Genomic DNA, 14990 nt, shown 5'->3' with positions numbered 1-14990 from the left:
TGTCCCCTCCTTCCTTTGTTGCCTTCCCCAGAAGGAGGCTTCCTCCTTCATGCCCTGGAATGATATCATGGCTCCAGTGGGCACCTGTCCCGATGCAGAGAGCCATCCTTCCTGTTCCCAGAAGGGAAAGCATCTCTTTCCAGGTTACAGAGCCCCGAGTGGCCTAGGGAGTCCCAGGCTGATTCTGCCCCTCTCTTGGAGTAGAAGACAGCAGGGACAGTGTCGCCCAGCTCCCCTCTTCTTGCTCTTCACTTCTCCCAGCATGGTTGCCCAGGGCCCCAGCCACACGGTCAGCTCCCCAAGGGCAACATCCTTACCCGCAATCTGAGTCCATGTCCTCAGCTGGCCCTTGGGGGAAGCTGTCTCCCTGAAACAACAAAGATTGAGTACTAAGTATTCTTTTTAAATGATGCTGAAAAGGCTACCCAAGAGGTTGAATTTTTCCCAAGATGTACAATTCAGTGGAGAAAAGCAGAGTGTAAGTAATATACACCGTGTGAGCACACACACGCTTAAGTTGAAGGCAGGTCTGAACTAGCCTACCCAAATTAGTATTATCTCTCAGGCATTATTGTGGCTTTATTTTTTTTTAGACTTTTGCCTATTTATATTCTAAATTTCCTTAAGGTAATAAAGTTGCAATTGAAAAATATTTTTAGGAAAAAGAAAGTGAGACTATACCATGTAATGGACCATCCACCCATCCCAGGGTATATGTTTGGAGGTGTTTTTCTGACAAAGTCTGGAAGGAAGCCCTGAACAAAGGCTGTTCCAAGACTCTGCCTTGCCAGGTTCTCTGGGACACACTCCAGGCATTCAGGAACATGAGGGACCTGGTATGACTCCAGTGTCAGGGTACAGACCTGAAGTGCTATACTTAGGTCATTTTTATTTGTCCAAGTATCTATTGGGACTAAATTGCATCCTCTCAAAATTCACAGATTGAAGCCCTAACTCCCACTGTGATGGTATTTGGAGATGGGACTTCTGGGAGGTAGTTAGGTTGAGATTAGCTCATGAGGGTGGGACTCTTATGATGGGATTGGCACCTTTACCAGAAAAGGGAGAGAGAAAGATTGCTCTCTTTCCTTGCGCTCACACTGAGGAAAAGGCCATCTGAGGACACAGCAAGGCAGCTTTCACCAGGAACAGACCATGCTGACACCTTGCTCTTGGACTTCCAGTCTCCAGAACTGTGAGAAATCAGTTTCTGTTGTTTAAACCACCACCCAGCCTGTGGTGTTTTGTTATAGCGGCCCAAGCAGAGTAAGACAAATAACTCATAAATCAAAAGTACAACTCAATGTGTTGAGTACCATGGGTGGGGTAATGAGGCCAGAAAGTTCTGGATAAGCTCCTCCTCATCTGCAGGCTGCTCCATGTCCTGAAAGTACAGGGGAGATGCCCAGAAACTGGGCATAGATACAGGGTGGAAGGGGAAGGAGCTTTTGTGTGTTAGCGTTTTGTTTTATAAAGATTTTATTTATTTATTCATTAGAGACACAGAGAAAGGCAGAGACACAGGTGGAGGAAGAAGCAGGCTCCCTGCGGGGAGCCCGATGTGGGACTCGATCCCCGGACCCCGGGATCATGTCCTGAGCCAAAAACAGACGCTCAATCACTGAGCCACCCAGGGGTCCCTTGTGTGTAGGGTTTTGATCATTCTTGGCATCAGCTACATTTTCACCAGCACATGTGCAATGTAGCTGGACAAGGAGGTTCGTTTAGCTTAAGGGGACTGGTCTGAGTAAAATGAGGATGAGAATAATTCAAGGCTATTGTTCTTAGAGAGTGAAGAAGGGACACCCCTCCCCCACCAGCCCTTTTCCCAGGGCACGCTGGCCCCGGGCCTGCATGAGCAGTGATTGGAGTCTGAGTAGCAGCAGGACCATCTGGTGCTCATCCCTGGGGTTCTCTCTGGCAGGGCATCACCAGGAATCCACAGGAGTCACCAGCTGATGATACAATGATCTTGAAAGAACCAAGCACCTATCTCACACTAGGTGAGGTGCTGTACACTTACCTCTAACTCTGCTAGCTTGGGACTCAGATAAAGAGACTGAGGCTCAGACAGATAGATTCACACAGATTCACAGATTCACACCAGAATTCCAGTGCATTAGATGTTGTAGATGTTGAGCCTCATGAAAGGGTAACCGTTGCTCACTGTTGAGGCTCCTGTGCCTGGCATACTGCCAGCATCAACTGGGCGAAAGATAGCTTGTAGGTGTCTCTGGATTATGTAAAATCATGAGCATTTCCCACACCTCAAATAGTACCCTGCAGGGAAACTGAGGACTTGACAGCAGAAGCTGGGGCACTGACCCCTGTGTATACTTGACCAATTATTCCATCACAGGATATATCACAAGGACCAAAGCAGAGCAGTCACTGCTTCTGCATTTTTGGCATCACCAGCCTTTGGCTTCCTTCTCTCTTAATGTTTCCTAGACTTAAAAATAAATGCAAGAGTGGGACACCTGGGTGGCTCAGTGGTTGAGCATCTGCCTTTGGCTCAGTCCTGATCCCGAGGTTCTGAGATCAAGTCCCACATCAGGCTCCCCCACAGGCCTGCTTCTCCCTCTGCCTGTGTCTCTGCCTCTCTCATGAATAAAAAAAATCTGGAAAAAAAAATGTGAGAGGTGAAAACACTTGGGGGACTCCTCTTGAGCCAAAGGCATTGGTTCTCAAGCCTAATCAATATGTTGATAGAGTTGTTGGTTCAGACTCCAAACACTTTTGAGACAACCATGAAATGCCTTCAGAGGGGAAGATGGTGGCTCCTCCCTGGAATGGGTGAGTCCTTGCTGATTCCCCAAGGCAGGAGTAGGTTGAGTCATGATACACAAATCTTGTCCTTTCAGTAGAGCCCTCAAAACATGCCTGGAGCCTGGACTCCTCTCTCTCCATCCCCCAGCTCCTCCCAATACCAAGCCAGGAATACCTTCATCACACTCCTTCCTGAAACCTTGGTCCTTCCCTCTTAGAACGGCCTTGTTAAAAGTCAACGCAGACGGACCTCCAGTTCCATCTTGAATAGAGACTCTTGACACAAGAAACTGTGTTGCTGAAGATTGCTTAAAGGTTGGTTTTTAGAAACTTGGATACCATTTACCCATTGGGCATGTTCTACGAGGCAGTGGAGAGTCCCAGGCTAGCCCACCACAGATGAATGTGGCTGAACCACAGCGTACATCTTGTCTGAATTTCTGGTCATGGGGACAAGAAGAGAGAGGTAGACAAGAGGCTTGTCTCTTTCCTGGTTCAGGGCCATACCAGGCAAAATGCTGTGTATTAGTTTCTTTTTTCTTTGATGGGCTCCCACACCCTCCTTTACATCCTTTATCTCTTTACCTGGGCCCTGGTCTCCCATACCATCTTGAATACCTGTATTCTGGAAAGCAGGACAAGGCCCAAATATCCTGTGCTCCAAAATTCTCAGCCTGTCCTCCTTGCTGATGAGAACACTCCCCAGCACTTGCATCCAGAAATTGATCCACACTCAGGTAAAGGACTCACTGGATCCAAATCTTCCTATAGCTGTGTTTCCAAGAAAAAGACTACAAACAAATGTTTTTTAAGTTAACTATATTTTTGCATCACCAATTCCTTTATTCTGTTATTACTGATTTCTGGACTATTGATGCCCCAGAATTTCTGATATGTTGTTGGTCAGAATTTCCACAGGTAGAGGGTAGGAATGTCTCCCTAAGCTTTCACCTGAAAAGCCCTGCATAATACCTCTTACCTCTACCTTTGGCTGCAGGAAACCATGACACACACTATGGAAACCTTGTCCTGAAGTTTTTGCATTTTTGAAATAGGCCTATGACTCTAATAAACTAAGTGTTGGAATTGCTGACTGTGTAACAAAATGTAAAGGAACTTTCCTGGCTCATGTGTGTGTGTGTGTGTGTGTGTGTGTGTGTGTGTGTGTGTGTAGCAGGGACACAATGGGGGGCAGATCCACGGTAATAACTCTGATTTCTTCCTGATTATCCTGCTCTGTTCCAGACCAATATGCCCAGCTGCCAATGGGACTTTCCCTTTGGGTGTTCCCGGACACTTCAGACCGGCCAGGCCCAAAGGTGAAGTCCTTACATGCCCTCATGTCAGCACATGTCATAGCATCCACCCAACTGCCCGAACTAGAAACCTTGGAGTCTGTATCACCACCCTTCCCTCCCACAGCGCCCCCATATGGAGTCCTGCAGATCCTGCTGCTCCGTGGCTTTCCCACCTGCCCCACATCCTTCCTGCCATGCTGGTGGACCATGCTGGTGTCATGGGCTGCATTACTTCCCTCCGGACTGACCAGCAGGCTCATCTTCTCTGGACAATGGCAATAATAATAGTAACTGCCTCACTGCATGACTATGAAGAAAAAACACCCTTATAAACACGAAACCATAATCTCCTCTCACTTTTATTAAAAGGTCACCCACCTGGTAATGTTTCTTATGTGCGTGCATCATCATTCCAGGGCACTGCGTGGTGCTAAGGCCACAAATGGAGGAGATATTTACTGTGCACTTGAAGGGTTGATGGTCGGATGAAAAGTGACAGGGAGAGTTTCTGAGGTCCTGAAATTAACGTACATGTGGGGACCATGGGATGGAGACACAAGGGAAGAAGCAAGTGGCAGATTCAATCCAACAGAACTGGGAAGGAGTTCATGAAGGACAGAGGGGGACCTGAGAATCACAGCCGTCAAGCAGTCAACAGCTTGGTCTTACACTGTGGTGCACACCTCCTGCAGCGAAGCAAGGGCCAGTTTCCTGCTTCTTCCATCTTGGTTCCTCTGTTTGACCTACTCTGTGATACAACTGGAAGAGTAAATCTATGTCTGGAGTCCTTGGCGGTCTCTTTCCTGGTGCAGGTCCATACCAAACTGCTGTTTGACATCTCTGTTGACTTACTCATGGTGGCCTGTTTGTACGTTAGGTGACTTTTTATTGTGTACTAATATTTGGCTTACCTTAAAGGACTTCACAGGGGCTGGATGAGTGGCTCCTTCCAAACTGAATTTGCATTTGCTTCTGTATGTACAACCAACCAGGAAGCATTAAAAAATCATTTCTGGGCCTGGCTTTTTTCTGATCATGTGCTGGTATAAATTCAAACCTGGAACCTGTGTGAGGATCACTTTGAGCAGGTCTGAGAAATACTCTGATAGCCATTTGCTGGTAGCTACTTTTTCTCTTGCTCACCCTTCCACTCAAACTGCAGGCTTTCAGCTCTCCTGGCCAGTTGGAAGGTCCCATTCCTCCACCTTGAATGGGCCATGGACATGACCTTCGGTCCCCACCCTGTGGCCTCTGAAATCCAGTCTCTAGTTTTCTGAAGGGTAGCTGTGGTCTCCATTTTGGTTTTGTGTTTTGAGGATTTTTCTCACTTTCTCAAGAGTTTGCCTATTATTTTAATAAGTATTTGCTTTGTGGTGAGAAGCCGTTTCAGTATATCCAATTTGCCACATTGCTGGAAATGGAAGTTTCCCTCTGAGAAATCAACCAACCAACCAAACCAAACCAAACCAAACCAAACCAAACCAAACCAAACCTTGATCTTGGACTTTCAGCCTCTAGAATAGAGAAAATAAATCTCTGTGGGGCCCTGCTGTGATGGCTCTAACAAACAAATATAGTACCCCTCAGTCAACTTCGACAATGAGTAACATTTGTCTCATATCACCAAGATCCCAAATCCACTTATTTTTGGCTAGATGATTATTTTAAAGCAAATCCACAGCAGAATATCATTTTACCTATAATTACATCATCATCTATTCCTAATAGGCAAGAACTTTTCAGACACAGCCCCAGGATTCATGTGGCTTTTGACTTAGAATTCCATTCCTAGGAATTGGTCCTTGCGCGTGTGCTCTGCGGGGCCTCTGGGTTGGGAACCACTAATGGGAGGCAGCTTGCTGATGAGGTCCTCCATCACTGGCCACCTTCTACAGACTAGGCTTCTGCTGCTCCCTGGGCCGCACTACTCCCTCACCAGCCAGCAGCCGTCTATGGAAGTGCCTACTTCTACCAAGTTCCCCTGGACTGGAGATGTGCAACCTGCCCCTAACCCTATTTCTGTGCAGCAATGGGGCCTCTAGGGTTCTACTGTTCTCCCAATCTCTCTGGGGTTTGTTCAGTACCCCTCCTCACTCTGCCTCGGGGGGAGCAAATGCCAGACAAAGATCCTGGAATCTTACCTGCTCACATTCACTCTCCCTTTTTAAAGTTTTTTTGGATTTTAACTTTTTTTTTTTTAACGTTTTTTTAATTTAAATTCAACTTGCCAACATATAGTATAACACCCAGTGCTCATCCCATCAAGTGCCCTCCTCAGTGCCCATCACCCAGTTACCCCATCCCCCCACCCATCTCCCCTTCTGCAACCTTTTGTTCGTTTCCCAGAGTTAAGAGTCTCTCATGATTTGTCTCCCTCTCTAATTTTTCCCACTCAGTTCCCCTCCTTTCCCTTATAATCCCTTTCACTATTTCTTATATTCCACGTATGAGTGAAACCATATGATTGTCTTTCTCTGATTGATTTATTTCACTCAGCATAATACCTTCCAGTTCTATTCACGTCGAAGCAAATGGTGGGTACTCACTCTCCCTTTTTCCCACTCTTGGCTGGCAGGGCGGTGCCTTCTCTCCTTTCCCTTTCTTGTGGGTTAGGGACTTCCCCGCCTTCCCCTCCTTCTCATCTCCTTGCCTAAGGTGATCCGTGAGGCAAAGAAAAATATCTAGCTTTATAATTGCAAACTCTTTTCCTATTACAAACTTTGCATAGTTTGTTTTCTGTGGTATGTGAATATTGCTCTTTCACAAAAAATAATCAGAAAAAAAATTCAGGGAAAACACAAACTTTAGAATTCACAGCAATGTCATGTCCTTTAGAAAAATTTGATATATTAAACCTATTGACTTACTTCTAGCAAATTAATACGCACTTACTTCTTTTTTTGGCCCAGAGTGCTTTATCGTTTTTATTAATATTTTGTGTGTGTGAACCTGGTTTGCCTAAATCAAATAAGCAAAAACAATTATTTCTCACGGCTGCAGGAAGGGACATCTGTGGCTTCAGGCATCTCTGACATCAGACCAGACCGCTTCATTCCAAGGCTGGGCACTGGGCTCAGAGCAGTCCGCACTCAGCTGTTTAAGGAGCCTGGAGTATGTCCTGCCCTGGGGCTGGCTTGTGTCCACTGTTAATCCTTAGCTCGGCACAGGATCTGATGTGCCACAGTGCAGGGCAAACGGTTGTGGAGCTCTGGTGAAATGCAATTAGCTCTTTTCTCCCCCTCAGAAGACAATGGTACCTGCTAAGCTTGGACTCTGAATAGACAGCCCAGGGCTGCCAGCTGGTTGGAGGGGGTGGTGATGGCGCTGCCACTCTGGGTGGTGTGCAGTGGCCATTCTCACCAGCAACAAAGGCAGCAGAGATCACCACAGCTCAGAGCTCTGGGTCCCTCCAAAAGCAGCAGGTTTGACTCAGTGACAGCTAATCAGCTACCATGACATTTGCCATTAATTCAATGAATAGGGAGGAGGTAAAGTACTAAGGGACAGGAGAGGGACAAAGACAAACATTTTCCTCCTTATTTTAGAATTACTAGTGTTTTGTAACTGATATCAGCAAAGACTGAAAAAGAATGTGTTCCAGGGTGGACGGAGGCAGTCCCAAAGTTTTGTCCTTTCCCACTCATTCAACATTTTCTAGAAGACAACCCCATGAACATTGGGGCATTGACTCAAGAGAAGCAGCAAGAGAGAGGAAATAAGTGACTTCAGTGTATTGTTCGTTTTTTCAAACATTATCTGCCCATGGAGCTGACTACGTGCCCTATAAAATTCATTCATGTGTGCACATTTATAATCATTTTCATTTTTTAGGTCTCCAAAGTTTATCTTTTTAATTAATTAATTTTTAAAGATTTTAAAGTAATCTCTACACCCAACATGGGCCTCAAACTCACAACCCTGAGATCAAGAGTCATGTGCTCTCCTGACTGAGCCAGCCAGATGCCCCAGCTGAAGTTTATATTTTAATTACAATTTATTTTATTTCTATGAATGAAAATTTAAATAACTTTTTTTCCTATTTAACAATACCACCTACCAACTATATTCTTGGCCATGGATGGGGCTGTCATGTTCTTAACCTCTACAGGACACCTTCCCAGGAATAAAAGCCTGGGCTAAGCCATCCAGGGCCCTAAGTGACTGAGGAAAAGCTGCCCTCCCAGCTCCAGGAGAACTTAGGATGTGGGGGATAGTCTTCTCCCTAGAAGCCCCAAAGAGGGAACACCTCATAGCCCAGCTTTTCCTGAGATGAACTGCTGGCTAATGCTACCAAGACATTTAAAAGGTAGTAAAACACTTAAAATGTTTTAAAATAACGATCAGAAGTGTCACGGTCCCTAAGCAGCCATTAAAAATGAAGTTGTATGATATTAGAAAGTGACATGTGAATTTGTTATTGCATAGATGTATATTTTTTAACTTTTCATTTCAGAATAATTATTGTGTCACAAGATATTGCAAAGAGAAGTCCTTCATACCTTCCACCCAGTTACCCCATTTTCCAGAAGAGATTTTGTAGAGTTGGTTCTAATTCTACTTTAAACTTTTGGTGGACTTCTTCATTGGAAACATATGGGCCTAGAGCTTTTCAGGAGGTTTTAAAACTTCATTTCCTTAACAGTTATGGGGCTATTCAAACTATTTCACTTTGGGTGAGTTCTGGTAGTTTGTGTCTAATAGGGAGGGATTGGCCCATTCCATCTTAAGTTCTCAAATGTATATGTGAAGTTTCTCATAATTGCCTGTTATCCTTTAGATGTCCATAGGACTTGTTTCATTTTTGATATTAATAATTTACGTCTTTTTTTTGTTAGTCTTGTTAGAGGACTGCCAAATTTATTGCCCATTTCAAATAATCAACTTTTTTGGGTTTTTTTGGTTTTTCTCTATCCTTCTATTTTCAGGCTTACTTATTCTACTTGTTATTACTTCCTTCTTCCTGCTTGCTTTGGGTTTATTGGAATTTTCTTTCTAGTTTCTTGAGATGGAAACTGTGGTTATTGATCTGAGATGCTCCCTTGGTCTAAGAGATGCATGCAGATGCTGTGGGCTCCTCTTTCCTATTTTTATTGTGTTCCACACAATTTTGACATGTAGCAGCTTCATTTTTATTCAGTTCAAAGTATTTTTAAGATGTTGACTTGAAACTTCGTTGATCCATGGATTATTTAGAAATGTGTTTAGTTTGCAAGTGTTGGAAGACTTTCCTGTTATCTTGTTACTACTGATTTCTAGTGGGATTGCATTGTAGTCAGGCAACCTGTTCTGTAGGATTTCAATTCACTTAACTTTGTTAAGGTTTGTTTTATGGCCCAGGATGTGGTCTCTCTGGGCACTTAGGTGAATAGATGTTCCACTGTTCAATGGAATGCTTTGTAAATGGCAGCAAGATCCTGTTGGCTGATGGTGCTGTTGACTTCTTCCTATCCTGCCATTTTGTTTAGTTGCCCTATCAATTGTTGAAAGAAGGATATTGTCTCCAAGTATAACTGTGTATCTATTTCCTTTTTCTGTTCTATCCGTTTTTGCTTCACATATTTGGTAGCTCTGTTGTTTGATATATACAGTCTTTGGGATGGCTGAGTTTTCTGGGTGGATCGACCATTTTCTCATTTTGTAAATGTCCCTCTGTCTCTGGTCAACTTTGTTCTGATGTCTACTTTACCCAATATATACATATATTTTTTTAAGATTTTATTTATTTGAGAGAGAGAGCATGGAAAGAGAGGGAGAGAGAATCTGACTCCATGCTGAGCGCCAAGCCTGATGTGGGGCTTGATCCCATGACCTCAAGGCCATGAACTGAGCTGAAATCAAGACATATCAGATACCTGACTGAGTGACCCAGACACCTCTACTTTATCCAATATTAATAGAGCCATTCCTGCCTTTCATTTGATTAGCTTTTGCATGGTTTCTCTCTTTTTCACGTACATAGATCATTATATATCATCATATATATTTCCCCGTTTAGTGCTCCACTGTGGCCAGAGCAGCCTCATTAGCACTGTATGGTGGTAAAAACCCTGATTCTCCTGGATCTCTTCTGCCTCCATCCCAGAAGGGAAAAAAAGTGGTGTCTCATTATTGCAAGTGGGGCAGAGTACAGGGTTCCCCACTAGACCTTCTCTGACATCATTGTCAGGGGGTTGGGGTGCCAGTTTCAGCCTGGCAGGGGTGGGATCCAGGCTTTCCACTTGGTCTTTACTGGCTGGGGGGAGGATGGAGCTATTACAGCCTTTCTGATGGCATTTGATTGGAATAGAGCAGTTACTGCCTGAAAAAATTTGTCTTGATAGCCTGCCCTTTTCCTGATTCTTTGGCAAGAGAGAGTAGACTTTGATGTTGTTTGTTTTTCTTTCTACAGTTGTTTTTCCTGGTTGCCAGCTTCTCCAGTATTATCTGGGATAGATGAGGCAAAAAGAAAACCTGGGGAACTCACAACCATGTAGTTCCTTGAGTCCTTAGGTCCCTAATCAATCTATCTTCTCTCTGCCTTTGAGTCTTATGTTTACTTTACATATAATGTTCAGGGTTTTTAGTTGTACTAGAAGCAGAAATATGGGAAATCTGTCTATTCCATCTTTCTGGAAGGAGTCCAATTTTTCACTATATGAAGTCAAAAATGAGAAAAAAAAAAGAGCTACAATTTTACTAAAACTAAAATGTACTACTTGCATAGATAAAGACTAGAAGTATATAGTATACCAAACTATAATAAGGATTATATTTGGGGAGACTTGTGGATATTTGTATTTTTTACTTAATTCTATTTTCTATTTTAAAATAATGAACATGTATCACTCTGGAAAGAAAAAAATTGTTTTACTACAAGTCTATTTCAACTAGTGTCTTCCCTTCACATGAAACTGCCAGATTTTGGGTAGCCCCGGTGGCGCAGTGGTTTAGTGCTGCCTGCAGCCCAGGGTGTGATCCTTAAGACCCTGGATCGAGTCCTGTGTTGGGCTCCCTGCATGGAGCCTGCTTCTCCCTCTGCCTGTGTCTCTGCCTCTCTCTCTGTGTGTGTCTCTATGAATAAATAAATAAAATCTTAAAAAAAAGAAACTGCCAGATTTTGTTCACTTTTGTTATGTGAGAGTATAGGTTCCAAACTACTGAAGCCAAATAGTATTTGGATCCCTATTTTAGTATGCTTTTTAAACTCCCAAATAAGTTGACAGTTTACAGGATACATACTGGCCCCTACTTTCCAGGAACAGATCTTCTGGGTTCTTTCTGCCCAAGGGAAGCAATGAAGCCAGAGGGGAGAAAAACTGGTATCTTGGGCAAAGGCCCTCTGTGATTGCCACCATGAGCAAATAACGCTTGTAAGCTGGCTGGCCAGCCAAGACAAACATGAGCAACCTCACCTCCCTTTATGAACATGATGAATACTCTTCAGAGTCAAAATATATACTTTGCCACCTTAGAGCACCTATAGGGCCAGATCTGTAACCAGAGGTCCAGGCCCCCGTCCTTGAGGACATGCAAGATCTTGGTCTCTCCAATTCACAACTCACAGTTTCTGACAGCTCCTTAAACAACTAGAACCAGCCATGGAAAAAATTAGCTTCAGAATGTTTCTGAGGCAAAAGTTTATTTTTTGGGCAGCTGGCTTCCTCCTTACCTTTGGTGTTGGGTAATGAAATAAGTATCCTGCATGAGTATGGGATCTGCTCACTTAATGGATGAAACAGTGTGAATATAATGCCATGATGGGCACGCAGAAGACAGAAGGCAAGTATATGAGTATCAAGCATGGCAATAAGTCTCTCTGACATGCTGTCAAAGCAATGTCAGTGTTCTTTATATCCTGACTCAAACACACAAGTAACTTGGCAAGCAACGAACAAATGTCAGCTACTCTGGGAATTTAGGGGGTGGGAGGACAGGCACTGCCCTGTAGGCTATTCAGAAAGGCTTCAGGTCATTGAGCTGGTCTTACAGGAAGGAAAAGGGAAATAAACAACAGGAAAAGCAGACACCAAGAAGAGAGTGTGCATCCTGAGACAGTGAGTAGAGCGGTGTAACGAGATGAGGGCTTGGTTCAGGATGGCCAGAGACAAGGCTGGGAGATGACAGGGGAAATAGAGCATCCAAGAGAACAGACAGAAGCCACTTTAGGAGTGCCACACTGTTCACAGGGCAGCAGCAGCACAAGCTGGGGTCCTGATTCACCAAGACACTTGCCTGGTTAACTGAGATATGGCCTATCTGTCTTTCATTTATCCCCATACTAAGTCAGATTAGAGCCTACTTGAATTAATTCTTTTTGTTTAATCCCAAGTACACAAAGTGTCTGAAATACAAGCTACTGTAAAGCATAGTTACGTAAAAATCATATTTGAGCATTTACATGGCTGTAGGTGCATACACATCTCTAAGAGTGTATGGTCCATCAGTCATGTTTTCCTGGGTGTTAGGCAACAAAATTTGCCTCTAATATTAGAAAAGAGGAATTACTAGAGGGATGTAGATGATCTCACAGAATTGAAGGGAAAGACCTTAGCATAGGTCCAAAGGAGTAGGCAGGAAGATCCTATGGGTTTCATTGCAGGAACTAAAATTGTTCTAGAAGGGAAACAGTCTAAGTGATCCAGGAAACAGTCCAGGGCTCAGCTGGTCTGGTTTTATTCATACACCTAGCCCTTGGCTAGGGGATAGGATGCTGCTTTATTTTACAGGTCTCAAAAGACTGTACCCAACAGGGAAGAGAGAACATCCCCTGCCCCCACCAAAATACTGCTCCCAAAAGTAGGCGGTCACTGGGCAGCTAGACAACCATAAACCACCACACACACCACACGTATTAACTCTGGTGACCTCTGAGGATGAGGAACCTATACCACAATCCCCTGGGATGGTGGGAATTTTTAATACTACAGGATGATTTGGTAAGTCTGTACCAAAACAAAACACTAAACAAATCTTTGCTCCAAATACACAGGTAGAATGGGGAAATCATAAGAGAAAATAAAAATAAAAGAGCAAAACCTCCTTGGACTGGAAATCAAAATGATGCTACCAGGTGACTCTGGGATGGGGTACAATGCTCCCACTCTCTTTACGGTTATTAATAACCAGGTGTGATCAGATACCTGGATTTAGACTGAGATCCTGGAGTTCCTAAGGGAGGCAAACACCAGAGAGGATGGAAAAGGGAAACAAACAAAAAAAACCCATGAGCCTGCATACCAAAACTCCAAAACACACAAGGAAATTCAATGCTAAGAAAGATAGCCAACAAAATCAGAACAAGAATTCCAGAAAAGCCTAAAAAGTATAGGATAAAATGAAATAGGTTGAGAATGTTTAAAGAGATAAAAGGATTAAAAAAACCCACCAGATTATTTAATATTTAAAATTCAACAGGCATCTCAAGTGGTTTTAGCCAAGGAGCCCTACTTTCAAATCACATCTCAGGAGAACCAAACCAGGTCAAAGCAGAGCCATTTTGGCTGAAGTGGAAGTGATAGGACTTATCTGTCATCAAATGAGCTAATATCAGGCTAAAGCTTAGAGACTTTCCTTCTGTTGCTTGCTCATGCTCTCACTCTCAAATAAGTTAAATAAAAATCTTGGGAAAAAAAGTTCTTGTTCCATCTCTACTAAAATAGTATTTTTCTAAGGTCAACCCTATTATTATTATTATAGAACCAGGAATGTACTTAGTATTGAGGTAGATTCAACTCAAAAAGCTCTTAGGTACAAAATAAATCCAAATTAGGTAGAATTTTACACACTAAATTTAAGAACAGTAAGTAATGAAATAGTGAAAACATTGCTCAATGTTTTTTAACTAAAGTCTAGTTTAAAAAAAAAAAAGATCTTGGGCAATCTAAATCAAGGATAACTCCCCACTTCATGCCAAATAAAGTATTAAGAATAAAAAAGTGGTTGCATCTCAGAAGATTTTATGTATGATATCCAGTATTTAGAATGTGTATATAAATATTATACATTATATACACACTAAACAGAGCATAGCTGGACAGAAAAGTAATTTTTTTTAAATCTAGGAAAACTGGCTGGTTTTCTCCAAAAATATGAATTTAATAAAAAGTAGAGAACATGAATAGATAATAACTAAAGAAGAAACTGTGAGGGCAGGAAAAACACTTGAAAATACCCACAGTTTTATAGGAACACTTACCAGACTGTCAATAAACAGAGGATACTATTATATACACTGTTCGACAAGACAGAAAAACCTGAAAGGCTAATTCAACTGACTTTATAAGGTTATCCTAATGGTTTCTAAAACTAGACATAAACAGAAGAAAATGAAGTCAATTTCATTTATGAACATATATAATAAATCCTAGGGGCAGCCCGAGTGGCTCAGCGGTTTAGCGCCACTTTGAGCCCAGGGCCTGATCCTGGAGACCCAGGATCGAGTCCCACGTCAGGCTCCCTGTGTGGAGCCTGCTTCTCCCTCTGCCTGTTTCTGCCGGTCTCTGTGTCTGTCATGAAAAAATAAATAAAAATCTTATAAATAAATAAATAAATAAATAAATAAATAAATAAACAAACAAACCTAAACGAATCAATCACTCTTAAAAGAACATTAACCCGTTTTATACAAATTATTGAAGGGTAGTTCACGGAAAATATTAGCATCATTCACTCCATTAAAATTAACAGATGGGGGCAGCCCGGGTGGCTCAGCGGTTTGGCGCCTGCCTTCAGCCCAGGGCCTGATCCTGGAGACCTGGGATCAAGTCCCACGTCAGGCTCCCTGCATGGAGCCTGCTTCTCCCTCTCCCTGTGTCTCTGCCCGCCCCCCCCTCCCCCGTGTCTCTCATTAATAAATAAAACCTTTAAAAAATAAAATAAACAGACGGGCAGCCCAGGTGGCTCAGCAGTTTAGCGCTGCCTTCAGCCCAGGGTGTGGTCCTGGAG

The 14990-nt window shown here is 43.1% G+C and overlaps 1 long non-coding RNA gene across 2 annotated transcripts in view; it reads left to right on the top strand.

Annotated features, from left to right (window-relative positions):
- LOC140618136 (uncharacterized) overlaps nt 1-4264 on the top strand; it is a 43973-nt gene extending 39709 nt beyond the window's left edge. For both annotated transcript variants that reach the window (XR_012018343.1, XR_012018342.1), the window contains 2 exons: nt 2988-3084; nt 4015-4264. This is a non-coding gene — a long non-coding RNA (uncharacterized lncRNA). The remainder of the gene's footprint in view (nt 1-2987; nt 3085-4014) is intronic.
- The last annotated feature ends 10726 nt before the right edge of the window (nt 4265-14990 follow it).

This window comes from Canis lupus, chromosome 26 (assembly GCF_048164855.1).
Source record: "Canis lupus baileyi chromosome 26, mCanLup2.hap1, whole genome shotgun sequence".
Taxonomy (NCBI): domain Eukaryota; kingdom Metazoa; phylum Chordata; class Mammalia; order Carnivora; family Canidae; genus Canis; species Canis lupus.
The sequence above is the reverse complement of the archived record's forward strand: the minus strand, read 5'-3'. Positions and strand labels throughout refer to the sequence as shown.